At 42.1% G+C, this 26,154-nt stretch overlaps 1 long non-coding RNA gene across 1 annotated transcript; it reads right to left on the bottom strand.

Annotated features, from left to right (window-relative positions):
• Window positions 1-2,041: 2,041 nt before the first annotated feature.
• Window positions 2,042-26,154, bottom strand: LOC115586165 (uncharacterized). Its single transcript, XR_003984827.1, has 5 exons — window positions 26,021-26,154; window positions 5,010-5,092; window positions 4,841-4,911; window positions 4,664-4,727; window positions 2,042-2,249 (listed from the first exon to the last, which is right to left on the bottom strand). It is a non-coding gene; the product is annotated as an uncharacterized LOC115586165 (long non-coding RNA).

Raw genomic sequence — 26,154 nt, 5'->3', positions numbered from 1 at the left:
GTGTATTTAATTCACTCAAAAAGTGATTAGTTCACAAAAGATTATACGAAAAAATGGTTCACACCATCATACTGTAGCAAGTGTTAAAGGGCTAATGAACTCAAAAGCAGACAACACTAGGGAGTCAGTTTAAGTTCTTTTATCCCAGGGAATCTTAAGAAGATGGAGCAAAGAGGAGTGGGTCCAGGGCGGGGGTTCTTGAGGGCTGGTTTGGTCCAAAGTGGTTGTGGCAGGCAGGTGGATTAAGAGCAGGCTTGAGTGTGCGGGGAGGGAGGGCAGGCCCAGAGTCAGGAGAGCAGAGTCTGGTCTAAGGTAGCACTGACTGAAGGGCAATGATGAGCTGACAGGGTGGAGATGACTGGGCAGAGTTTTTGAAGAGAACTTGATTATAATGATGAGCAGCAGCTGGTGGCTCCTCCCTGATTCCAACACTGCAGACAGCCAACACAACAACACAGCAGCTCCAAGGCAAATTAGTGACAGTTGGTCACAATCCTGGTAGCTGATTTCAAATTGACATACTATCGTGTGTGTTTTTATGGCATATTTTATGTATTTTACATTTTCAGTAAGAGGATTTCACAAAACCAGGGTGGCTTGGATTAGCACTGGTCATGTAGATTAGTAGTTGTTAGGTGGTCAGTAGGTGTTGAGACTGAAGTTTAGAATCACAGTTTAGTGAGGCATAACCACTGAAAGAACAACAAAACTGGAATGGTGGTGTAAAGGTTATTGCTGTTCATAGACATTTCAGAAGAAGCAAACGTAATACAAAGTGCATCTTTCCTGCATTTCCATAAAAAAAAAAAAAATGAATTAGTGAAGGGAAAATATTTGTAAAAAAAACAAAACAAAACAAAATAATTCATCCATCCATTCATTCATTCCATTCTACCCACCTGGTGAATACAAACATGATTTATGAATTGTAGGTGCTTTTGAATGCACACATTTATACAACTATCAGTAAACTAACAACAGACCTTTGAGTCTTTGTTGGCTCTGTGTATTCAGATAGATGAAGGGTATTGATCAAATGTTTTGGGCTGGGCGCGGGTGCATGTGTTATCATTGTGTGTGTATTCCTGTATGGCAGCTGATAAGCCTCAATGCTAGAGGCACCGATGCCTAATCTAAGATGCGCTGCATCATAGTCGCACACATACTGTACTGTGCACAGACACACAGAAAATAGAGAGGACAGAATGATCACAAAACTTTTTGGTAACTCAAAAGAAATAGCAATGACTGAGTGACACATTTGGTGAATTGTGTTGCAATCAGTGGAGTGATGAAATTTAATCAGCATGGGATACAACTCCTTTCCTTTCCAGGATTTAGCTTCAGAGCTGTTACAGTGTGTTAGTTCATACCAGATGGTGAAAGACAAGGCAGATGTGTCAGATTCCAGGAAGTGTGGAAACACAGAAACTTGTGTTTGTTACCTTAGAAATTAGCCTTCTACAGGTCTTCTCTGTAGCCCACCATGTTGCATCACTATATCTGAGCAGTCGCCCAGAATGAACAAATCAAACACTTGCTCTTGAGAGGGCCTTTGGTGTTTTTTGTGTTTTCAGCAACCTCCTTAGCCGACAGTGAGGCGAGGGGTGTTAAGGTGATGCCACTACATCTTACACACTGGTCCTTTAAAATATCCTCAAATTTCTAACTTTAAATAACCTATTGTTTTATTATAAGGTATGGAAAAAAATCAAGTTTTTAAGGCGTATGGGTACTTTTTCTGGAAAGGCGACGGACACTTCCATGGAATGACCCAGTTACATTTTACAGCTGTGTCACAAATAGTTATCATTCAGTTTCAAAGAAGAACTTCCTGCTGAGAGTGTTTGGGAATATTTATGAATACCTCAAATTGTACCCTGGTGAAGGCGGATTTTTGGTCCTGCGACTACTCTCCATGAGAGCTATTCTGAGATTTTTTGATAAACACAGGCCCTGATCCCCTGATTTAATCTCAGAGTCATCTGTGTTGCAGCAGTATGCCAGTGGGAGTCACACTGCAGGCAGAAGGACACCAAAATGAAGTGGAAGATGCTTTTATTGTTAACACTTTAACATGATTAAATCTCACTAAACATAAAAAGTAATGTGTACAGAAGTGCTAAGTGCTCTTCCCAATCTTATCTGTGGACTCCAGAATGGCGTTAACATTTGCTGACTTATCAGTTTGATGTTGCTCTAATTCTTCTTCGTCCTGGTATTCATCCCTGAAGCTGTTGCCATGGGACCTGCCGGAGAGATAAAGTAACCCTTTAATGTGTTGTAGTACTGCTGTTTTATATGGTTTCTTGCTGGACTTTGTTTTTCCTCACCAACCACTGGGGATGTTTTTTTTTTATTTCCAGTTTCGGAGCGAAGATGTTGAAACAGTTTTTAGTGTGTGTTACTATGAATCGCTCCATCCATCGTCTTAGCTAGTACTCGGTGTGCACACCTTTCGCTCTGAACCACTGAGCTGTCCATGTCAACTAACAAAGCGACTCCTATCTGCATCTGAGGGCCTCTCACCCTTCTCTACAACTCCAGAGACAACACGAGAGTATAAGAGCAGAGCTGAATGAGAGGTCCCTGTTGGAACAATCGCTTGATGCAGTGGAACTGGGTGTCTCAGCCTGATGTAATTCCCTGTGGACTGACACATTGTCCCTCCTGTTCTTTTCTTCCTCACATCTTTTCTTTTGCTTTCTTGTTGTCTTTCTACACTATGTTCGTACTTAGTGTGTATGTTTGTGTGTCTGTGTGTGTGTGTTTGTGTGTGTGTGTGGTGCCCCATGAGTCTTTGGGATGATGAGAGGAGGGATGCATTGTCACTTCAGTCGGTGCCTCTCATCCGTCTACCCCCTCTTGCAAGCGCATTCATCCTTAACACACATACACCTACACACACACACAAACACATGCGACACACACCTGGACAAGCAAGGCCTCAGAGATTCTTTTTAATCGTTATCTTTCCTTCTCCTCCTCTCTTACTCTTTACTCTTTCTCTTCTTCTCTATTTCACTCTCTTGAGCCCGCTGCCCTTTCTGTTCTTCTTTCTTTCCCTCTCTCTCGTCTCTCTCATGCCCTCCACATACAACCTTTGCTTTCTTTCTGCATCACTCCTCTCCTCATATTTCCTCAATGCTCCTCCACTCTGTTCATGCATCCTGATTTAGCCTCCTTGTCCATATTTCCTGGTTTTAGACATGTCACCTTGTTCTCTGCTCTCCTGCTCCTGCGCTTCCCCCAGGGAGCCATTTGTGGGATGCGGCTCGCCTGTGTCCCTGCTACAACATCCCTGATAGCAAAACAAATGAACTTAAATGGTAGCCGGCTGAAGAGGGAAGCGGTCTGGGCCTGCACACCTTGCAATCCTGAAGACTAGAAACTTATGGTTAGTCGTAGTCGTTGACCTGTTGGTGAACCTGGGAGTAATATCAAATTATTCTACTTCTTATTTCCCATTACTCTGCTCTATGGAGAAAAAGTAAAATGGACACAATATTGGAGTTTTAAAGTGTAAAATTCCTAGATATTATTCGACTTTGTTTTGTTTATTATAAAAGTGTATAGGGTTTGGGGGAAGTCATCGAAGGTTTGTCACAAGGATGATACAAATTATAATCCACCGTTTTACAGCCACTTCTTTCGCAATGTAAGCTTACGATAAAAAGTCTCTCAGGGCTGCAGTGCATCACTTGCTGTTGTAATTACACAGTTTGGCCACTATGAAAGTTGGTTTCAAAGTCTGCCGCTCTTCCTGGGGTCTTAGCTCATTACCATATGAGATTCCCTTTAACATAAGGCAAAAGGAAACTGCATTCCAATATGGGTACAGACAAGGACATAGGTTTAGTTTTGATATTGGTGGGAACAGAGGAAATCACAGATATTAAAACGTGAAGCGTTTGCAAAACACTGCCTGTCTTGAGGTTTCTAGGTGTCTGTTCGCACCAGAAGGGCAGAAGGCAGAGAGGACAGCAATTACGCAAGCTACATTACAGGCTTGCAGCACTATTACTACACTAAGTACTGGAGCACACTGAAGATGAGCTCACACACGGTTACTTCCTTTTCAAGAATGAACAATTAATTCACAAGGACCACCTGCATCTTTTAAGGTGGAAGAGTTTCTTGCATGCAGGGATGTCGCAATGATTTCATAGATACTGAGGTCATGCATACTAGAATTATGACTTTAACGCATACTTGTGGGTTTATTTCATCATTTGGAGAAAAAAAATTGGTGGAAACAACACATTTTGTTGTCATGCCTTGACAAGCTTCAGAATGTATTTATTGACTGAATTTACCAGGGCTGGACTGGGACAGAAAATTGGCCCGGGCATTTTGAGCCGAGACCGGCCCACCAGGTATTGATGGAAAGACAAGACTATGAATGAAAACAAACTTTCTTGTGACAATGCTTGTACACTGTCTTGTTGATGTATATGTACTTGTCTAATAAACTTAAACCTATACCATCCTCCCAATCACGTTATTCTATACAGTACTTAGCGGAAACCTAAAGGCTGCTTGGTCTAGTTAACCTCCTGAACAATGTACAACGTATGATGGGATCCTGAAATTAGGACAGAGAGGAATAGAGGTGTATGTACTATGTACTGTCTATGTACTCATCACATCAATAAACAGTCACCTTAGACCTCCACAGCAGTAACACTCAGCACAGCAAAACAGCAAATTTCCTCAAACATGGCAACCTTTAAAAAGTGAAAGGAGACAGAGAATGGTGAGAAAGAATGACACCTGATGGACTTGCTCAGATGATCACTCTAGAAAAATAGTTGAATCATGTATTCTATACGGTACTTACTTAGAGGGACCCAAAATGCTGCATGGTCTAGTGAACCTCCTGAACAAACAATGAACACATATGATGGAATCCTGAAAATAAGACAGAGAGGAACAAAGATTAGATGAATAATAAAATGTATGAATAACAGATTGTGATTGAGTGATATTTTCACAGACTATGTACTCACCACATCAATAAACAGTCACATTAGACCTCCACAGCAGTAACACTCAGCACAGCAACACAGCACATTTCCTCAAACATGGCAACCTTTAAAAAGTGAAAGGAGACAGAGAATGGTGAGAAAGAATGACACCTGATGGACTTGCTCAGATGTTCACAGTACTGGTATCTTCACTCTAGAAAAATTATTGAATCATGTCTTCTATACAGTTCTTAGAGGAAAAAACAGCAGGCTTCCAAAAATGAGTGACAGCACCCTATAAGAGACAGTGAGAGGTTAAGGCTGGAAGAAAGCGGCTGTTTGTATATACAATACCTCATTCTTATATTTATTCCACCTAGTGTCATATGCATTAAGACCTATTGAGATGCACCAATTCTATTTAATTCTAATTTAAGCATTTTCTGAGCACTTTACTCGTTTGCAAGTGAGATGCAAAACTTTTTCTTTGGACTGTACTTTGTGCAATGACAATAAAGTTTAATCTAATCTTATCTGATACATTACAATGAGTGTTTTGATCATTTTATTTTACCTCATCAGGCTACAAAAGCAGCTTTCTCAACAGCTCACTCTTCTCAGCTACCCTGTCAGTAACCATGTCAGAGTCCAATGACATGAGAATGTCCTTTTCAGTGGCCATCAGCATGAACATCTCCAGCCTGTTTGCGGACAGGCTGCTTCGGAGTCTGCTTTTAATGAACTTGAGTGTTGAGAATGTTCTTTCACAGGCCACCTGAGTCAGGGAGAGGGTCAGTAGGTACTTGTATGCAAGCCCAAAGAGACGATAGGCATGTGATAGCATGTTGAACCGCCTGAGTATTTGATAGCAGCACAGTGGGCAATTTTTGCAAGAATCACAGCTTTTGGTCACAATTTGACTTACTTCTTCCCATTCTGCAGATCCATCCTCTGCTGTTCTCGTCTTGTACTCATCCACATGTGATGCCTAAAGCCTGTTCCACTGTCCAGCAAAACTTTTCAGTTCTGACTGAAGGTTACTTACTGTAGCCCTGCTGTCAAATTTGAGGAGACGTGCTGAGGTTTTGAAGTGCATTACTAGGAAGAGAAACAGTTCTGACCTGATCAAACTTCCTGGGGTCCAGCCATGCCAAATCAGCGAGGAGAGTGCCATGTGTAACGAATCGTCTGTGGATTGCCTCAATAGCTGTGTCCAGGATGGTGTTGTGCACTTTCACCTCATATACTTTCTCAGCATTGATATGTACCTTATCTTCAGCCATCTCTCCAGCCCTGCTTTTTCTCTTCTTGGCTCTCTTCTCAGGTAGTGCAGCCTCCACTTCCATGTCTGTGTTGTCCTCCCTCTCCTCCAGTTTCTCATTTGTCCACTTCACAAATGTGTCTGCAGCTGCCTTCACAGATGTGAAGTCCCTGGCGATGCTTTTGAGGCTCTCTTTTGTGGCAGTCACCATACGATGGGCATAGAGGATGTCCATCCCCTTTGACTGGAGGTACTTGGACAGCGGAGGTGTTTGCTTGAACACTCTAAGGAAAATCTGTGCTGTTAACACAGTCTCGTGTTTCAAGAGACACTCTTTAAAGCCTCGTGCTTTGGCACGAACAGCTGGCTTTTCTTTTTCCCGATTTTCGATGGCTTCCAGTGTGAGCACTGCATCAATGAAGAGGCCATTCTCTGGTTTTCCAAAATGTCCAAAGATTTTTTTGAGAGCATCATGCTTGGCCCACCACCGTGTCTCACCAATTGGACTGAGGTGTCTGTGTCCTGTCTCTTCTTGGGTTTGTTTTTCCCACAGATTGACCCTCTGATAGGACTCCTTGATGAACACAGCTATGTCATTAAGTAGACTGAAGAGTGATCCACTTTCAATGACAGTTTGGGTTGTGTTAGCAAGCACAAGATTAAGTACGTGTGTATAGCACCACACATGCACATGAGTTGGAGACTGAGGTCATCAGTGCTGAAAAGCCCTTGTACTGGCCCTGCATATTTGATGCCCCATCTGTTGCATTCCCGATGCACATGGCCTTGTCCAGATTCAGATGCTCTAAAACTCCTGAGAGCAAGTCCACAAAATACTGCCCTGTGGACGCTTCGCAACTCACTATGGCAACAAGCCTCTCCTGCACAGCCTCAGTAACATACCTAAGAATTACTAAACACTGATCATAACCTGTTATGTCCTGAGTTGTGTCTAGCTGAACAGAAAACATTCCAGCTTTCTGGACATCATTGGCGATGCTCTCTTGAATGAGGTGCCCAAGTGCATCAATCACCGAGTTAACGGTTGTTTTGGAGAGCAGGGTGATGAGAGACCCTCTACCTCTTGATCCACTGAACTGATGCAACTTCCTTCTTTTTTCGACACAGTCATTCAAGTGTTTTCTAAGGCAGATATCATACTTGCCTAAGAACACAATCAGCTCCAAAAAGTTACCATGATCGATGGTGTTATCATCCAGGTGTCCACCTGCCTGTAGCTCAGCACCCTCTTTGACCACATCCACTACTCGCTCCAAAACATGGCGTCTCTTTTTCACTTGTTCCCTATGAGCTGACATCTGACTGCCAGTGAACAAGCTGCTGATGTTGCTTTTTGAGCACCTTAAGAAAAAAGCTTCAGCACAGGTCTGGTGTGCAGTGCTCTTTTCATGCTCCTCTGTGCGCAGATCAGTGTTGGGTATAGTTACTTTGGAAAGTAGTTAATTAGGTTACAACGTTACCATCAATTAAAAGTAATCAGTTATGTTACAGCATTAACGCGTTAGAGTACTCATGCGTTACCAAAAATTAAAAGCCGTTTGCATCGCCTCGCACATGCTGCAACTTAACTGACACACACACAGCCTCCTTTAAATGCACAGAGAAGTCGTAATTTTTTGCGGTCGACAGAAGCTTTTCACCAACGCAGAGTGTGCTTTTTACCGTTATGTTGTTCTTGTCCTTTTTGCTGGCGAATTGAAAATAATGTGCGTACTTCCACGATACAAAAGCTGTCCTCTCTGCCATCTTGCCGGGGGTTCGAAAACACTCATTCACACTCACACACACACAGGTAATGTAGGTCAGCAGCAGGGCACAGACGCATCACAGCGCTGCGCCTCCACTGACACATCCGCAGGTGGCACAGTACTGTCTGACAAAAAGCAGGCTGCAGTCGGGATTTTCCTTTCCTTATCCGGAGAAATTCTTAAAATAACGGATTGCTTTTTAAAAAAAATAACGAAGTTACTGATCGCTTGACGCACGAAACGCGTTACGTTACACGAAAAAAGTAATTAGAGTACTCTAACGCGTTACTTTGTTACTTTGTAACGTGTTACCCAGAACACTGGCACAGATGTACATGTCGCCAATCACTCATGCCTGTGATAAATGCGCTGGTATCAGTCCACCTTGAAATTGCCAGACACACAAAGCAGAACAATAAATGGCGTTCTTTGCAGTAAGTGAGCCACTTCCTGTTAGTGCCATCTTTACAGGTGAACACCCTCGTCACAACTGCCCTGCTGGTGTTCTGCTGTGGGTGGTGATCTAAGAATGCTCTCCTGCTCTTCCGTCTCTCTCTCCTGCTCTTCCGTCTCTCTCTCCTGCTCTTCCGTCTCTCTCTTCTGTTCTTCTGACTCTCTCTCCTGCTCTTCTGACTCCTCTCTCACACACTGCTCTACTGGGGATGGTGGATCAACCTGGTGTAACATATAAGGATTGACACAATTTGTTGAGGTTTTGAGGAGTTCCCAAATAACAAGGTGACAAAAAGCTGCATTACAATAATCAGTGATATAATTGGGCAAATTATTGTTTAATAAAAACAAACATAAACCAGGTGAAAAAAAAATGTAACAAATGCAGTTTATGTATCTTTATTAAATCTGTACTGTTTTCAAGTACAAGTAGGGTGGCTCCATACCATACTCATATCATAGTAACAACCTCAAGGCCCACATTTTTCTCTGAGAAATTAGCCAAGGCCCACAAGAATATTTTACCTAAAAATATTTTAAATTGAAAGGAAACATGCCCACACTAAAAAAAAAACAAAACAGGTAATTAATGTCCACAAGAGTTTGCTGTTTAATGTTAGTTAGTAAAAAAAAAGAGGATAAGATAAAAACACAACTTATCTAGAATAAAGAGGATATTCATGTATAAAAGACACATACATTTAGGTAGTTACTTTTAACACTAGAAGGGCCAGAATTCCAACACTGCTAGACCGGCAGTAAGCGGTCATTTTGACCACTAGATTTTAAACTCTATAATCTCTCATGTAAATACGTGATAGAGTGATGAATGCATTCATTGTGTCATTCATTCATGTTTTAAAAACGAAATAACACCAAAATGTACATTTTAACAAGTTTAATTATACATTTATCAATATTCATATCGTCACACATAATAAACCGTAATTATTGCCTATATTTATACAAGATGTTAATAGAGAAACCTCTTGAAATTAAAGTAATCTATTTGATTATGAAACATTTTATTTTTACACTTAATAATATATAATTAAAAAATAATAATAATCGAAAAAGCTGGAAACGAGCTGATCTGGGGGTTTGTTTGATTTTTAAATTAGTCAGAATTTCTGACTCATTTAAAAATCAAACAAAACCCCCAGGTGACCAAAAAAAAACCTCGATTACACAAATACACGATTGTGCCATTGCGACATTCGATGGATTTTGATGAAAATAGCACATAACAAATGTTGGCTAATGACAGTTCTTCTCATTGTATTCATCCCCGGATGTACAGAACGGCTTTGGCGCAAATAAATTCAACCAGGGTGTAGCTAGCTTCTACAGCCAGCTCATATTCATGAACCGGCCTGTCACACGTTAGCAAGAACATGCAAAGCCAAGGCTGTTAGCTTATTGGTTCAGGGAGGCGGGACTAGCAGAGAACAAGATCTGTCAAGTGTTTGTGTACCATTATAATAACTTACTCTATACTGGTGGGGATATGTCCCTAGCGTCCCTACCCAATCCTACGCCCATAGGTATAGAGGCCTGATGCCAGAGAACAGTCTTTTCTTTGCATCGGTGAGTCACAACTTCTCGATTGGAGCTAACTATAGAAAAAGTCACTTGGCTATATTAAACCAAGCTATGTTCAGTCCTACTAATGTGTACTAAAAGTTTTGTGTTAAAAACCCACTGAAGACGATGGACGACTGTATGATATGATGGGTTCCCTTTCACACATCACTAATTAAACCAAAATGTAATTCCCTTACTGATGCTGCAGAAACACAACAACTCAAAATAAGCCAATCACACAAGTGCAACAAACACCTCTATGTATAGTGTGCCACAGTGCTACGCCCATGCTTCAGTGTGCTGTGGAAAAGCTGTTACCATGCAAATACTCATAGACAATGTACTTGTGTGCAGCCTTGTCAACTGTTACTATGTACCCATATTGTGCATAAAAATAAACGTGCCTTATTATGTGCTTCTGGTCTGTTGTACCAATAAAGGATTTCTCCAGGAAAGAGAAGAAAAATCTATTATTTACAAAAGAATTGCATCAGAAGCGTCCCAGAGGCAACAGTGGTGGTGTTTTGATGCAGGGGCCCCCTACTCAAGTTGTTGAGCACTAACATAAGCGAGCAACAATCAGTATCATCCCCCAGACGGTGACCATCCACACTCTCCTAATGAACAACTGCAGAGGGATTTGGGAGCCAGCCATAAGAATCTCCTGATGAAGATGAAGGGGCAAGGCAACCACAAAAAGAACGGCCCACCACTACTTTTAAACATTGCACCAGCAGGGAAGAGGAGAAGGCTGACACTCTTTTTCTTTACGGAACGCCCTTTGGCCTAAAAATAATCTACCACAGTCATGCAGAAGTCATCTAGAAGAAATGACACCCTTGTGCTATCAGATGCTGAATGCTTTCTGTGGGGCCTGCTGGCAGAATTAAAGAAACGTCCACTCAGTAGAAAACCTTTTAAGAAGTTCAAATCCATCAGCTGATATTCAAGTCAGGCCAGGATGCTGACTAGCTGCTGAAACGTTGATGTGATGGCTGTTTGGTGTTTATTATACCGTCAGTGATACACTTTTCAAGTTTGATATTTGCAGCTTGTCGCTTGGCTGAACAGCTGGACTGAAACTGCAGTGCAGTTAATATCAAGAGATTTTGTACTTATCCTCTTACAGATGGTGTTTATCGTTTTTCTGCTGGAGTTATGCATTATGTTCTGGTTCCAAAATAATGTGTACCTTGTTCATGGAAAAATAAATTCATTTCTCAGCAGTTTTATCAAACATTTACTCCAAAAGTAAGTCTTCCTACAGAAATTCCATGTATTTTTTATTTTCATACAGCCTTACACCTCAGTGTCAGGGTGGGTGTCTGCTGGGTTCACCAAGCTAACTTTAAGACATCATAAGGAAAATCAATACATAGAATATGCATGTTATGAATTACAAGAGCATGTACTGTATTTATTTGAATCTATATCAGATTCTTGTCATTACTCAACAGAAAATGGCAATCAAGTCAAGTCAACAAAAATGTGCCCATCTGTTTGTGGCCACAGTGTTTGTCCTAGGAGACTGAAATTATGCATGGATGTCAAGTGCCTGAGAGTTAAAGGCTGGGCACACTTGATGCGTGTGCAGCGCTGCTGCGTGCCGTTACCTCTTGCTTTCCACCGTTCACATTAAATGAGATTCCCATGCCTGTCAATCATGGCTGCCGAGATGGTTGATTTGGAGCCTATTTCTATTTGTGCTGCGACACGCACAGTTCTCAGCAAAATAGACCTGAAATTAACCTGTGTCTTATTTGAACTCGTCACAATGCACCAGTCATCAGTCAAGCAGTCCTCTTCCTTGTCTTGTTTTATTGTCTTCCTCTTTTTCTTCTACTGCTAAATGGTCTGCATATTTATAGCACTTTTCCAGTCTAACGACAGCTCAAAGCGCTGTACAATACATGCCACATTCACCCATACATTCATACACTGATGATGGAGGCTGCCATGCAAGGTGCCAACTACTCATCAGGAGCAATTTGGGGTTCAGTATCTTGCTCAAGGACACTTCGACACAGGGGGAGCCGGGATTCAAACTGGCGACCTTCCGATCACTAGACGACATGCTCTACCCACTGAGCCACAGCCGCCCACTGCTGTCGTTGTTTAATGGTAGTTGGCAAACAGCTTTTAGCTGCACTGGGTGCATTGCCTTTGAATCAAAACAATAATTCTCTGCGATAATGTGACTGACTGAGTCAGACGTCGTCTTTATACTTCATATCTGCATGCCCTCAGCTGTGACGTCCATACAGTTTGGGAGGAATAACAAGCCATAATAACACTGGATAACCTTGTGCTGCTTGCAAATCTTATATGAATATGAATTTTTAACGGATGAAACACTTTTCTGTGAGCATCACACAAACTTATATAGCATATGAGAAATACAGTATACACTAATGTAAGGGCTAAATATTGGACCTCAAGGTAACTATGTGCACATTGTGAGGGCCAAAAAGTTACATGTATGCTCTCAAGCAGTAAAAGATAAATACATGTGCTGATTTTTCTATGTGCCTTTTTTAAAAGCTACATTGTCGTCCCCTTAAACTTAGGTACAAAATTGCCACCAGTGGCACAAGACTGACCTCTTTAAGATACAAACCACAAGGGTACAAAAAAGTACTCAATGTCAAGGGCACAACACACCAACCAACACCTAGCTGGGTGCGCAGTGACATTCCGACACCCCTCCATTGCGAAACACCACCATTCTGAAACACCCCCACTCCGAAACACCGCTGTTCCGACCCTCCCCTCAAAACACTGCTGTTCCGAAATTAAACACCGCTGTTCCGAAATTGATTTTCAAGTTTACATTACTTCCTACATCAAACACTGCCGTCCGCTCACTGGCCGCACTCACACAACTCATTTTTTTTTTATTGCTAATAGGCCTATGTAACTATCTTCATTTATTATGTAGTATATTTTCGCTTGCAGCAAACACATTTAAACATTTGTCTAATCTTTTACACGCGCTATCCGTGGTGCTGAAATCCCCACTTCCAGCCGCACTCGCATAAGCCGGCTGGACTCTGGCTTGAGCCCACTTCACCCAGGCGCGAGCCTGCAGCCCCCGCTCCTGCTGACAACAGACCGGGGGAGAAAACAGACATTCCTTTGCTCAGAACCCATATCAGGCTGTGTCTGAATATGCACGAAGATCGGTATAACGCATTGGAGCAATTTTCATACAATTTCAGATATTTATCAATCAATCAATCAATTTATTATTTAAAGTGCAAAATCACCATGGTACATGGTCTCAATACACTTTACAATAAAATCAAGTACAATAATAACAGACAGTAGTAAAACACCAGAGGAAAATGATAAAACAGTTAAGAATTAGTTTAAACCAAAATATTGGGTAAAGAGGTATGTTTTAAGACGGGACTTAAACATTGCAGTGGATGTAGCTTCTTTGATATCTAGTGGGAGGCCATTCCATAGAAGAGGAGCATGGTAAGAGAAGGCCCTGCCACCAGCTGACTTTTTATTGATTGAAGGGATGACATGGAAGTTTGAACTAAGAGAATGAAGAGGCCGTGATGGAATGTAGGGAGAAAGTAGTTCAGTTAAATAAGATGGTGCAAGTCCGTTTAAAGCCTTATAAGTTAAAAGAAGAACTTTAAAATCGGCTCTAGCCTGAATGGGCAGCCAATGTAATGATGCCAGAACAGGAGTTATGTGACAGAATCTGCTTGTTTTCGTTAAAAGATTGGCGGCTGAATTTTGCACAAGCCGAAGACTCCTAGTAGTACTGATGGGGAGACCAGAAAAAAGGACATTACAGTAATCTAAACGGGAAGACACAAGGCATGGATAACCACCTTGGCGCTACGCCGGGATAAAGCAGGGCAGATTTTGGCAATATTATGCAGGTGAAAGAAAGCCGTCTTGGTGATTTCCTTGATGTGAGTCTGGAAAGTCAAGGTTGGATCAAAGATAACACCTAGGTTTCTAATGTGCATGCTTTCAGAAATCAAACATCCATCAATATTAAAACAGAGACTCTCGGAAGAGAACTTATAATTATTAGGCTTAATCACCAGCAAATCGATCTTAGCAGTATTAAGCATGAGAAAGTTATGACTCATCCAGATCCTGATTCGGTTTACACATGTTTCAGATTTTGTATTTGAGAGGGGTCATTAGGCTGTAGTGGATTGTATAGCTGTGTGTCATCAGCATAGAAGTGGAATTTTATACCATATTCTTCAATTACCCTACCCAGAGGGAGCATATAAATACAGAACAACAGAGGGCCCAGGACAGACCCCTGGGGCACACCAGCAGTAACTGTAGAGGATTCAGACAAAGAGTTATCAAAACTAACGCATTGGGTTCTACTAGATAAGTAGGACTGGAACCATGAGAGTGCCAGCCCGTGAACACCAACGTATTGCTCCAGTCGGTGTAGAAGCACACAATGATCTACGGTATCGAAGGTCGAACTTAAGTCAAGAATTAAAAGCAAGGAGGCTGATCCAGAGTCAGCAGTGACAAGTAGGTCATTAACTACTCTAGTTAGGGCAGTCTCGGTAGAGTGACAGGAGTGGAAACCCGACTGAAAATTGTCATAGAGATTATTGGCAGAAAGGTGGGCAGTCAGTTGATCAGCAACAATTCTCTCAAGTATTTTGGATAAAAAAGGGAGAGTGGAGACAGGTCGTTAATTGGCAATAACCAGTGGATCGCTATTGGGTTTCTTGAGGGGTTTCTTCAGAGAAGGAAGTGTTCAAGATGGCACGTATAGGGGCATTCAGAATAGGAAAATGTTCCTTAAAGAGGTCAGAAGGGATGGGATCTAATGAACAAGTTGTTGGTTTTGAGGCGGCAACCATTGAGGCCAAGGCCTCAGCAGAAATGAGTTTGAACTGAGAGAGTGAACTTGTGGACCAAGATGCAGAGCACTGGTTGGTCATGGTACTAGAGAGCTGCAGGCTAATGATATTGTTCCTTATTTGGGAGGTTTTATCAGTGAGAAAAGCTCAAGCTTAGCTGTAAAACAAGGGCTCAGAACAGGTGAAGAGTGTGTAAGCCTGGCCACAGTATTAAATAGGACCCGATGATTGTTCTTATTGGTTTCAATCAAGTTGGAGAAATAAGAAGATCTGGCATCAGAAAGTGCATGTTTATAACGTTTAAAGCTAAGAGTCCAGGCGACACGAGAGGGCTCTGATTTACAAGTGCGCCATTTGTCTTCAAGTCTACGGCAAGCCCGTTTTAATGAGTGAGTGAGGTCGGAGAACCAAGGCACAGATTTAGTTCGAGTGCCTCTACTAGTTCTAAGAGGAGCAAAAGACTGAACAGTGCACTGTTTAGGCTATCTGTGAGATTGTTGACAGACATAGCCGTGTTGGAGAATGACTCAAGTTTATCAGGCAAATGATTTGAAATGACTTAACATGGTTGTTAATGGGACGAAAAGAGTGAGGGTTAGGTTCAGAGCGAATAGTCTGTGCATGCGTGAGAAGGGTTAAAAAAGACACAAGAGTGATATGAGACCGGGACCTGAAAAATAGAAGGGAGGCCAGCAGTAATATCCTTTGTACAGACTAGATCCAAAGTATTACCAAGATTATGAGTGGGGCCAGTGACACGTTGGATGAAGTTGAGACTAGAAAGAAGATCTAGAAATTCGGTTGCTTCAGAATCCAAAACATCATTAATGTGAAAATTCAGGTCACCAAGCAGAACTATTTTGTCATGTTTAATCAAAGCGGTAGATAAAAATTCAGAGAACTCAGTTAAAAAAAATGGGCTTATACCTGGGTGGTCGATAAATGAGTGCCAGGATATGTTGGCGGTTTCCAATAAGCATGGCCAGGTACTCAAAAGATGTAAAGTTACCAAGTGAGCATGATAAAGTAATTTCAATTCAACATAGCCATTTGTCCATCTGAAGCATAATGAGCGTTATGTCATTAATATGAAGTAGGCTTGTTTTGCGGTTAATCAGCCACATGGTCAGTTTGAACCCACAAAGGAAAAAAGGATAAATGTGCAGCCTCCGTTTCCTTTCTGATTGTGTCCGTTCGGAGTGGGGGGGTTTCGGAATGGAGGGGTTTCCCCAGTAGACTTTTCGGAACAGCGGGGTCTTTGAAAAAAAGGGAAACCCCGCCATTACGATGAATTGAATTCTATGTTCGGAGCAGCGGGGTTTCGGAAAGGCGGGGTGTAACCACAACACCTGTAGAGGGTCCCAGTGACAAGCTGATGTACCCCTAGGCAACAAATAGTTTAGTGTAACCTGTTTACACCTGCTTACACCTCTGTTAGGATCCCAGTTTTTTATCTTCTCGTTTCCTGTTTTATTTTAAAAATGTCTTGTCTTGCTTTTCGGCTCCTCAGGTGTGTTTTTCCTTCCCGGTGCTTTTTCTGTTCCCTCCAACATCTGTCCGATTAGCCGATTCGTGGCTAATGTTGTGTTGCGCATGTTCACTTCCACTGATGAGCACTACTCCAGATAAATATCTCGCTTCTCTTCCTCTTAGTTAGCAGTTCAGATGTCTCAATGAGGCCAACTGGGATTGATAAAGATTAAAATGTCAAGTCTGCCCATCCTTCCATCCCCACCTTTCCCTGTCTGCTCCTTATTCCTGTCTTCCTTCCATTCATCATCCATCTGAGGAGATATTTAGCTAACCCCCCTCCCCCCTCCACCCCTCAGCCATCCATCTCCCTCATTCTTTATGTCTGTTTCTGCACAAACTTCTCCCTCCATCCGCCTGTCTGTCTATGTGTTTTCCTCGGTGCGCTGTTGGCAGCATTGCTAAATGGCTGTCAGCTTTGACCTTTACCTACACCCTCACACCACCCCCCCAAAACCCTTCAGCACCACCAGCACACACACACGCACAGTCTGGAGATAGAGGGAGAGAGGCTCTCACCTCCTCACTGTATACAGTGACGTACAAAACAACGAACAAAAAAAAGGATGAAAAGAGCACATGAGGGAAAACTAAGAGAAATGTGGAGGAAGAAGGGAACAGAAGTGGGGGGGGGGGGGGGGCAAGTGTGCAGAAAGGAGAGCAAAGAAAGACTGGGAGAGTAAAAAGTGGATTATAGAGCCAGCAGACAACAGGTATTGATTTTTGTCTGGTTAAGCTCAAAACACCAATAGATGACCTTTTGAATTATCATTAGATGAAATTCCGTTTTGAGTTTCATTTCAAACCGTGCTGCTCACACGACTCTCGTTCCGTGTCTGCTTGAAACGGGGGGGTCTTGATGTCAACGCCAATTTACATAGAATTCATAGTGAGTGAAGTGAAGTGGTATTCAAATACATAAACTAGTGCTACATCTGCTGAACAGGAGCAAACTCCTCTTTACTCTGCTTTTCTAAGTGTGGCAGGTTGGTAAAAATAGACAGGTGTGACAAGAGAGTGAAAATTGGGAAAGCAGCGCAGAGGACGTCTACATTGCAAACACAGTGCGGATGCAGAGTGCAGGACTTTTACAGTGAGCGCTGCTGTTTATTTTTCTGGGACTAATCGGACTCGTAATGTGACTGGACAGGTGTAAGTGTGTGCTGCTTTACACAGCTGTCAGCCTTCCCGCCGCATCACGCCGGTGATTTTTCACGGGGGAAAAGGGAAGGGAGGCTGTGACCGGGACGCTGCAGTGACTCACCCTGCTAATGGACTGCCTCTCAACCTGTTAAAACACAACAGTCCTAATAGCGGCCCGGCTGCAACATTTTGATTAAATCCTGTGACATCAGTGCAGCGTGCGTCTCTTTTTGTCTAATAATTGGATGCTATTAGTGTGTAAAGGCATTCAGTCTGTCACCTTTTTAAAATTCTCTTCTCTGTGCTTTGTGTGTTTGAACAAATTTGCAGTTTTGATTGCTCATCAGCCTGCAAACTCAATCTATGATTTTATAAATGGTTGGCTAACTTCGACAGAGACGGGGGCGATGCCTCTAGCAGTCCGTGGCTATAATGGAACGTTTAAGACACAGTGGGAAAACGGATGCTGAAGCAAGTGTTTTTTGAAAATTAAAGTATGTAAACCTATTTTACTAGGATCCCCAAATTCAAGTATGAATCTGAAGATTAGCATTAGCATTAGCTTAAAATAAGGCTGGGAGATACTTCTATCCAGGTTGAAATGGTGGACTGACCTTGTGGTTTAAATTGCCATCAGTAGATGAAATCAGGGTAATTTTCTCAGACTTTAGAAAGCTTCTTCAGGGCCACAGAGAAAATGATCGAACTCTCGCCCCATTCCAAGTAGTTCTCTCTCCCTTTATGTGTAATAATATGCAAAAATCTATTTCGAGTTTCCCTACAATCACATCATTTTAAGCTAAAATTCACTCGCCAAATTTCACACAATAATTTGATTAGTTTGTATCTAAATGTGTCTGATTGTTTTGGAAGCTATGTCTTTACCTTCTCTCGACCCCTAACTGATTTCCTCCTCCACTCACAGTCATCCCTTCCTCCTATCCATCACTCCATCTTTTCCATTAACAGCCCGTGACCTGTAGGTAAGTGCTAGTTGGATCGGTCCTCTCGTCTCTTCACTGTGTTTTAAATAGCTCTTTTTGCTGGCCTCTGTCTTCTGAGCTCTTAGCTACCCTCCTCACCGTTTCCCCCGTGTTCGTTCTGCCAGCCTCCCCATCCCAGCTCCTCACATCTCTCCTTTCCTTCAGTGTTTTTTCAAACTGAGTGTCGGTCACAGCAGCTAAGTGGTTGCAAATAGAGCTGTTTTTTTCCTCCACCTCAGCCTCGTCTGTGAGGATTTTGCAAGTCTTCAACACATTTTCGTGAGCCCGCTTTCAATCTTACAGACATGAGTGAGCTGAACCGGAAACCCTAATACGCCGCGGATGTCAGTGTGTTTTGTCGTTTTTTTATTGTGTGTTATCGCCGTGATGGCTCTGTGATCTGTCTGGCTTATTTTCCGTCCTTCTGCCCACATTACCCTGGGATAGATCTAGCCTCTTTCCTACCCTGAAAAAACCCTGTCCCTTTCTCTTTCTATGTTCCATTTTTGGGTGCTTTCCTCACGTGTCTCTCTTTCACTTATGGAGGGGGAAACTCCAGATTACCTGCAAGCAAAAATAGCAACACAACAAAGTGCCTCTCATTCCTTGTATTTACTTTTCCTTCTCTGCTGTGACAAAATGTACAAAACAGTGGTTCCTTCTGTTGCTTGATGTTCTCACGGTTGTGTTTTCTGCTATTTTCAAATAAGCTGCACCCTCTGAGAAAGATGCCTGATATGATGAAAAAATTACCCGCAGATCCGGGCTACAAGGAGTGAGACGTGATCCGGTTGCAACCTTTAAATGGAAAATCACACGCGTTTGCAAGGTGGACCTGAACGCAGACTCGGAAGCAAAACGGATTAAGATGATTTACTGGAAGGGTGGCGGGGACTGCAGATGGGATGAAGCGAGCTGAAGCAGCGGGCAACACGGGCGGTGAGGAATTGCAGGATCTTCTTGGAGCAGGGTGGATGAAAGGTGGAGGATGGCGTGGGCTGGCTAGGGGTAGCAGGTGGTTGGTTGGTTGGAGAGCGGGCAAGCAGCAGGCAGGCGGGCAGGCAGGCAAGTAATGATCCTGCAGCACAGGAAGGAGACGGATATTAGTGCGGAGGAAAACAACACATGGACAAACTACTGAAGTCACAGGATAGCTAACCAAGAGAAGATGCTTTACCACTGCAGCTGAAACAACCATCTGACGATGAGTGGATAAAGAAGAAGAGTAAGGAGTATGGGGAAAAATTAGAAACAAGTCAAAAAGCTCTAGCAGCACTTGTAGTATATAGATCGTCAGCATCGTCTTTCAGGAGTGGATGAAGAGCCAGGGTTGAATAGTGATGAGCTTGATGTAAGGGATGTGTGATCAGCAGGGAATCAGGAGCCTGAAGAGTCGAGGAAGGTGTAGAATCTCCTCATGCTCTAAATAACCTAGCTGTTTAGCAAACAGGTGCAGACCCAAATGCAGACACAGAGGCAGGCAGGTTAAAATGAAACCACAATTTACAAAGCTGGAATCCTAAAGATCAACATGCAGGCAAAACCAGGCCAAAGAGAATCCATGAGAAAGAAGCTAAGAATACAAAACTAAGAACAAACCAGCAAGCCATGGGGAACATTGAGGGCCTATGAGGAGAAAACACAGGATAAGGGAACATACACAGGACACACAGAAATGACAAAGAGGGACAAACACAGACTTAAATAGTCTTGGGGAAGAAAAGTAATGAGGGACAGGTGAAATGAATATAGGTAATAAAAAAAGAGGCTGGAAATACACAAGGACAGGAAGTGTGACGCAGAACATGATTGACACATGTTAATGCTATTATTTACATTGTGTTTTTCCACTTTAACAAGTCAAGATGTCTGCTCCGAAAAAGGGTCTTTCCTACCTAATATGTATTTCAGCTGAATGGTAATCAGAGTTGCTTCCAAGGAGGAGTCATGGGTAGTCAGTGTCGATGTGTTTCCTCCTTACTGCCCCTTTTTCCACCTCTTCACCCCTCTGTCTCTCCATCTCACGGTGTCCTTCTCCACACTCACTCTTTAGTTTTTAAAGATCCTTTATTGAATTTCACACTTTCCTTCCTCCCTCATCAACCATCCCTCCTTTAATGTGTGTATGAAGTGAACGGACCGGTCAGGCTCTCCTCTCTGCATATATTTAAATTAATTGGGGGCATGAGAAGCAAACTTGAGTTTTCATCTTCACAATCCAATCAGGTATGTTTAACACACTAACGGACTGAAACATACACACACACACTGAGAGTGTTAATTACTGTGCTGAGCCACTCTGTGTACTGCTTCCAGGTAAAAGTAGTTGGAGTAGAGTAGTTTGAGAGGAAATATTTTAATTTATAGGTGTAGACTGTTTGAAAATGTTTTCCCACTCACTGATGTTACTGTTGAGTGCGCAATGTATTTTTAATGCAAAAAGAGACCAAGAAATAATTTTTCATACTGATTAACAGTGGTATGTATGTTTTATTTAAATGGTACATTTTGGAATGATAGATTCCATTTATATTGGTGTACAAGTCATTACCAAGTGAAGCCTACATACTACTTCAGAATGGAACCTTTGCCGTCCTTGATGTGGGGCACTACCTTCATAAATAAATAAATAACAAACCCAATTACTCATAAATTGATCAGTCTCGTTGAAAGGAATTACATTTTATTTTAACCCTGTAAGACCCAAATATAGAAAAACCTAAAAAAAAAATTTTTTTGACCCTTCAGATATTGTTGTAGGAGGCCTCTGATGCAGAAATGAAAGAGTTTTTTAAAAAAAAATGTTTATGTACGTTTTTAGAGAAATGTTGTAATATTGCAACGTTGGGCTTAGGTGGGAGCAGAATTTCTGTATGTGTACTCATGTTCTCTGAACAACAATTCAGAACAACTAAGGGTTCATTTGCAGAGTTGATTGCTTACTTAGCCGCATAAAGGTATATAACATTAATGATAATCACACATTCATATTTTTATGAAGAATTATTATAATTTTTTTATTAAATAGCTTTTTCTAGTGACTTCTTCATTCCTTTTTTTCTTTTCATGGCTGACTTTCATTCATAGTGAAAGTCCCAAAAACAGTTCTTGTCCTCTGAAAAGCGAAGGTGAACATCACACTTGCTGCATTGCATGTTAGTGTATCCTTTAGTGCAGTGTCTGCAGCTTCCTCTCCCTGTCTTCACTGGGAAATGCGCAACTAGGTCCTTGCGTACATCCAATGGGAGGTGTGCACTTCTCTTGGATGGTCTCTTCTGAGGAGTAAGAGGGCTTCCTGATGTCACTGTTGCTGGGCTCCCTTTGCCTGAAGATGGTCGTCCTCTCTTTGGAGTTTGGAGCGCCATGTTCACCAGGATGAGAGAGGATGCTGGCTGTGCCTGAAACTGTCTCCTGTTCATTGTCTCTTTGCTAGACATCTTGAGAGAGGATGATGGTGTGCCAGAAGATGTACATGTACCAGCGAGGGGATTTGATGGGGGACCTTTATTTGGCTGTAAATGAGTCCAACAAATCCACAACTCCCATGTACTTGTTGACACCAACAATGTAAGGCCTCTCAACTTCAGTGTAGGTTCGGCTGGCTTTGTCCCAGCGTTGAATCTTCTGCACAGGTTCAGGTCCAGCAAAGAATAACACAAGTGTGATGGCCCTGTTGTCAGACCATTTGACAGCACAGATGTTGTGATTCCCCTCCACTCTGACGTCATCGCTTCCTCTCCCCTTTTTCTTCAAGCTCTTCTCGTCTTCAAGGTCACAGTTGGGCAGGCGCACCTGCCTGGCTGTTCCCAAGTAGTGAATTCCCCAATGTTTTCCAGGCAGACAATACTGTCTGCTTATTGTAAGTCGCTTTGGACAAAAGCATCTGCTAAATGCCCTAAATGTAAATGTAAATGGCTCAGCCTATGCTCTCTACTTATCATGCTAAAAGAAATGTGCATCCCAATCACCAGCCATTAAGTCACACAATACTGCCTTGACATGACAATACTGCTTGTAATGGTCTCTAATTATCATACTAAAAGGAAAACATGCATACCCCCACTTACATCCACACATCCACATTCAGGAAAATGTTCATCTTTCTTAGAACTGAATTGTCTGTTGATATCCACTTTGTGAACAAAGTTGTGGAATTGTAGGTCAGTTTGATCAAATTAACTAAATTTTTTAGAGATAAAACTTTTAAATCAGTCAAATTTGACTAGAACACAACACAAGGGTAGTATGTATACTGTCCATGTATAAAAAACACTCTGTTTCAGGCAGTGGTGTAGTGGAGGGAATACAACCTGTTTGTTCCCACTGCAACAAGCCTGCTATTTTGACTACCACACTCACCCAACGTTGTAATATTACAACAATTATATAACAAGCTCTAAATGAAATGTGATGAATCTGTTCTACAAAAACTACATATGTACATGTTCTAGACATTGTAATAACAACAAAAAAAAATATAAAAGACATTTTACTTACTTGAATCTGATGAATTTAGTCCAATGAAACAAAGCAATGTTGTCCGAAGGAAACCATGAGAGGTTGTGTGAGTTCATGGCCATGAGGCCGGACTTATAAACAAATGTACTATCCAATAGCATCGTGAGACTGAACAATAGGACCCAATGACTATGTAAATGTGGTAAAAAAACAAGATAAAATATAACAGATTGTTTTTTAGGGTGGCTAAAGGTAACGTTGTAATATTACAACAGTGGGTCTTAGAGGGTTAAAAGTTTTATGATACATTGACTTGCCTTCTGCCCCACAGAACACACAAGTTCTTGCTGATAAGAGGGCATTATGGTAAACTGTCAACTCATAACCAAATAAATTAAGGATTTATAAGGAATATAAATGGAAACAAAATCAAACAAATGAATAAAATCAATTGTGGGGCTGCTGCTGTTCAGTGATATCAATGATCTCCCATCTGTGAGGAGGTAGAAGCTCAGACATATGCTGATGACATGGTTGTATGCACTAATATGCTGAAAGTGGCCACTAAGCTCTCATTAACATGTATTAAATTTGCTAAGTGGCGCTATTAATTAAGGGCTGTAGTGCACGCCAGTTACTAGTGAGCATGCACACACACAGACACACAGACACACACAAACACACACACACACACACACACACACACACACACGCACACACACACACACATACACACATACACACATGCAAACACCATAAGGGGGTACATACATGTACATTTTTCAAACATTCTTTTGGATTTTACAGCTGAATTAAAATCGGCTGTTGGAAAATTACAGAGGTCATAGAGCAGGCTGTACCTAATCATAACTAGTTTGCTATCTTAACATTAACTGGTCCATGATAGTAAACGCACCACTGTGGGCAGCGTAGATGATGATACCAGCCTAACTTCTTGATTACTGCTGGGTAACTAGTTACCAGGAAAGTAACTATTGCGTTACTTTAAATTATTCCCCATCTTGAGCTCGACATTCATTTTAGCTACTCGGCATCCATGTATTTAGAAAATGCCTCTCTGCATGGTGGACCGGCTCCTGTTCTTCCCAATATTTTTGCCAGTGAGTGCTCTGAAGGTGTCTGAGTCAGCTGTTGATAACAGAAGCAAGTTCTCAACAACATACCTGCCTATCATTGCATTCAGTTCAGTCTGTGTCAAGTTTTTGTGAAGTTGGAGCAGAGAAATCCAGCTGTAGCTGCTTGGACAGCTCCGTGTCCTTCTTTGTTAGCGGAGCTCACATTAGCCACACCTGGCCTGCTGTCATCATCAACAGTGTCAACAACGGTGTTTTTGGCCACTGGTTTTGTAGAAGCGTGTGCCGTTGAGAGTTGATTCATTAGATAAAAGTTGCTTACAACGGACGTAGACAAAAGAGATTAAAGTAGTGTCTGTACTTCCACTTTGAAAACGCCAACTTTCCCTCCGGACTCACCAGTGCTGCAGCTGACCTCTGCTAGTTAGTGTGTGCGAGGCTGCTGTGTGCGTGTGTGGCTTGTGTGTAAACTGAACACTGCCTCTGATTGGCTTACGAACTCTCACTCTACCTTAGAGAGCCAATCACCATCACTATGCGGTTGTCCCGCCCCTCCCTCCTCCCTCGCCAAGCTAAAAAAAATAATCAAGTAAAACACCTTTGCAGCTCCGGTGGCTGAGAGCCGAGTCGGATGACAACAGCTTCAATGAGCAGCTTCAGTTTGTAACGCGCCACATTTAATAGTCGGTAACAGTAATGGCGTTGGAACGGTTGAAATAGTAATTAGTTAGATTACCCATTACTGAAAAAAAGTAACGCCGTTAGTAACGCTGTTTATTGTAACGCTGTTATTCCCAACACTGATAGTCAAGATCAAAATGAAGGGTCTGAAGTTTGAAGATGGGCAAAGTTCGAGTGAGGGGTCCAGAACTGGGTAGGCAGGACGTAGGAAAGGGGTTATTGGCACATTCGTTTTAAATTGCAGATCAGTTCCAGCCAACATTTCCATGTATGCCCATATGGGCAAATTCTAAGATGCACATATGATCCATATATATGGGCACCACCTCAGTCGGGCCACCATAAAATGTCTGACTAACCCACTTGGGACCCATATGTAGTTCATATTTAGCCCATATGGGGCCTATACGGAAATGTTTGCTGGCCTGTTACCCAGTTCCAGGCACTAGTCCGGTTGTTCTCATTGTGTGTGTAAGTACGTCTGAAGACAGATTTTGTCAGCCTGACAGTGTCCCTACCATGCAGGTTGCAGTTAGGAAGCTTTTACAGGTGCCTAGTTGAAATCGAGTTTCAAAGATGGCCGTGGTGCAACCCCTGGGTATGTTAAACATGTTGAACAGATCTGAATAGTTTACTAATGAATTTCAAACCGCATCAGTCAGAAGAAAGTGCTTAGAGATATAACTTTTGGGCTGTGATCTTTTTTGTCCTTGAATTTGCATCATATAGTATGAGGACACAGTCTAACAAACAAAAAACAGCAAATTCCAAAATAAAATAGAAGAAGGATGTGCTCAGACATCCAAACTGATGGTCGTCTAATCTGTGTATTGTTCCTCTAAGATGAAAGCCTTGGTTATCATGTCTTTGTAGGGGCGGACTATGTTTTATAATACTTTTTTTTTCTCTTAAACATACACACACACACACACACACACACACACATACAGGTATAGTGTACAGTAGAAAATTGGCCTTTTCTTCTTCCTGAGAGATCAACCATTGATCTTCAGAGTCAACACAACACCTCACGCCTCTCTGATATTTGCACACAGGTGCAAACAAACATTAAAACAGGCACACACACAATCAAAAAAAAAAAAATGTAAGAAACCCCAGCTCCATCCTGACTCCACACACACACACACACACACACACACTGAAATGACACTGTGACCTGACAAGATTTTCATTTAGATAAACAGAGATGCAAAACAGTCTTGTGTCCTACTCACCTTGTTAGAATTGAAGACATCACCTGCTGTCTACGGAGCAGATTCACACTCGTCTGAGAAAAATGAGCAACCACTACTTGGTGTTGGCCACAGTGACATGTTGTTCTTCTGGGTGTGCTGCATACCAAATGTTC

Source organism: Sparus aurata, chromosome 8 (genome assembly GCF_900880675.1).
Source record: "Sparus aurata chromosome 8, fSpaAur1.1, whole genome shotgun sequence".
In the NCBI taxonomy this organism is placed as follows: domain Eukaryota; kingdom Metazoa; phylum Chordata; class Actinopteri; order Spariformes; family Sparidae; genus Sparus; species Sparus aurata.
The sequence above is the reverse complement of the archived record's forward strand: the minus strand, read 5'-3'. Positions and strand labels throughout refer to the sequence as shown.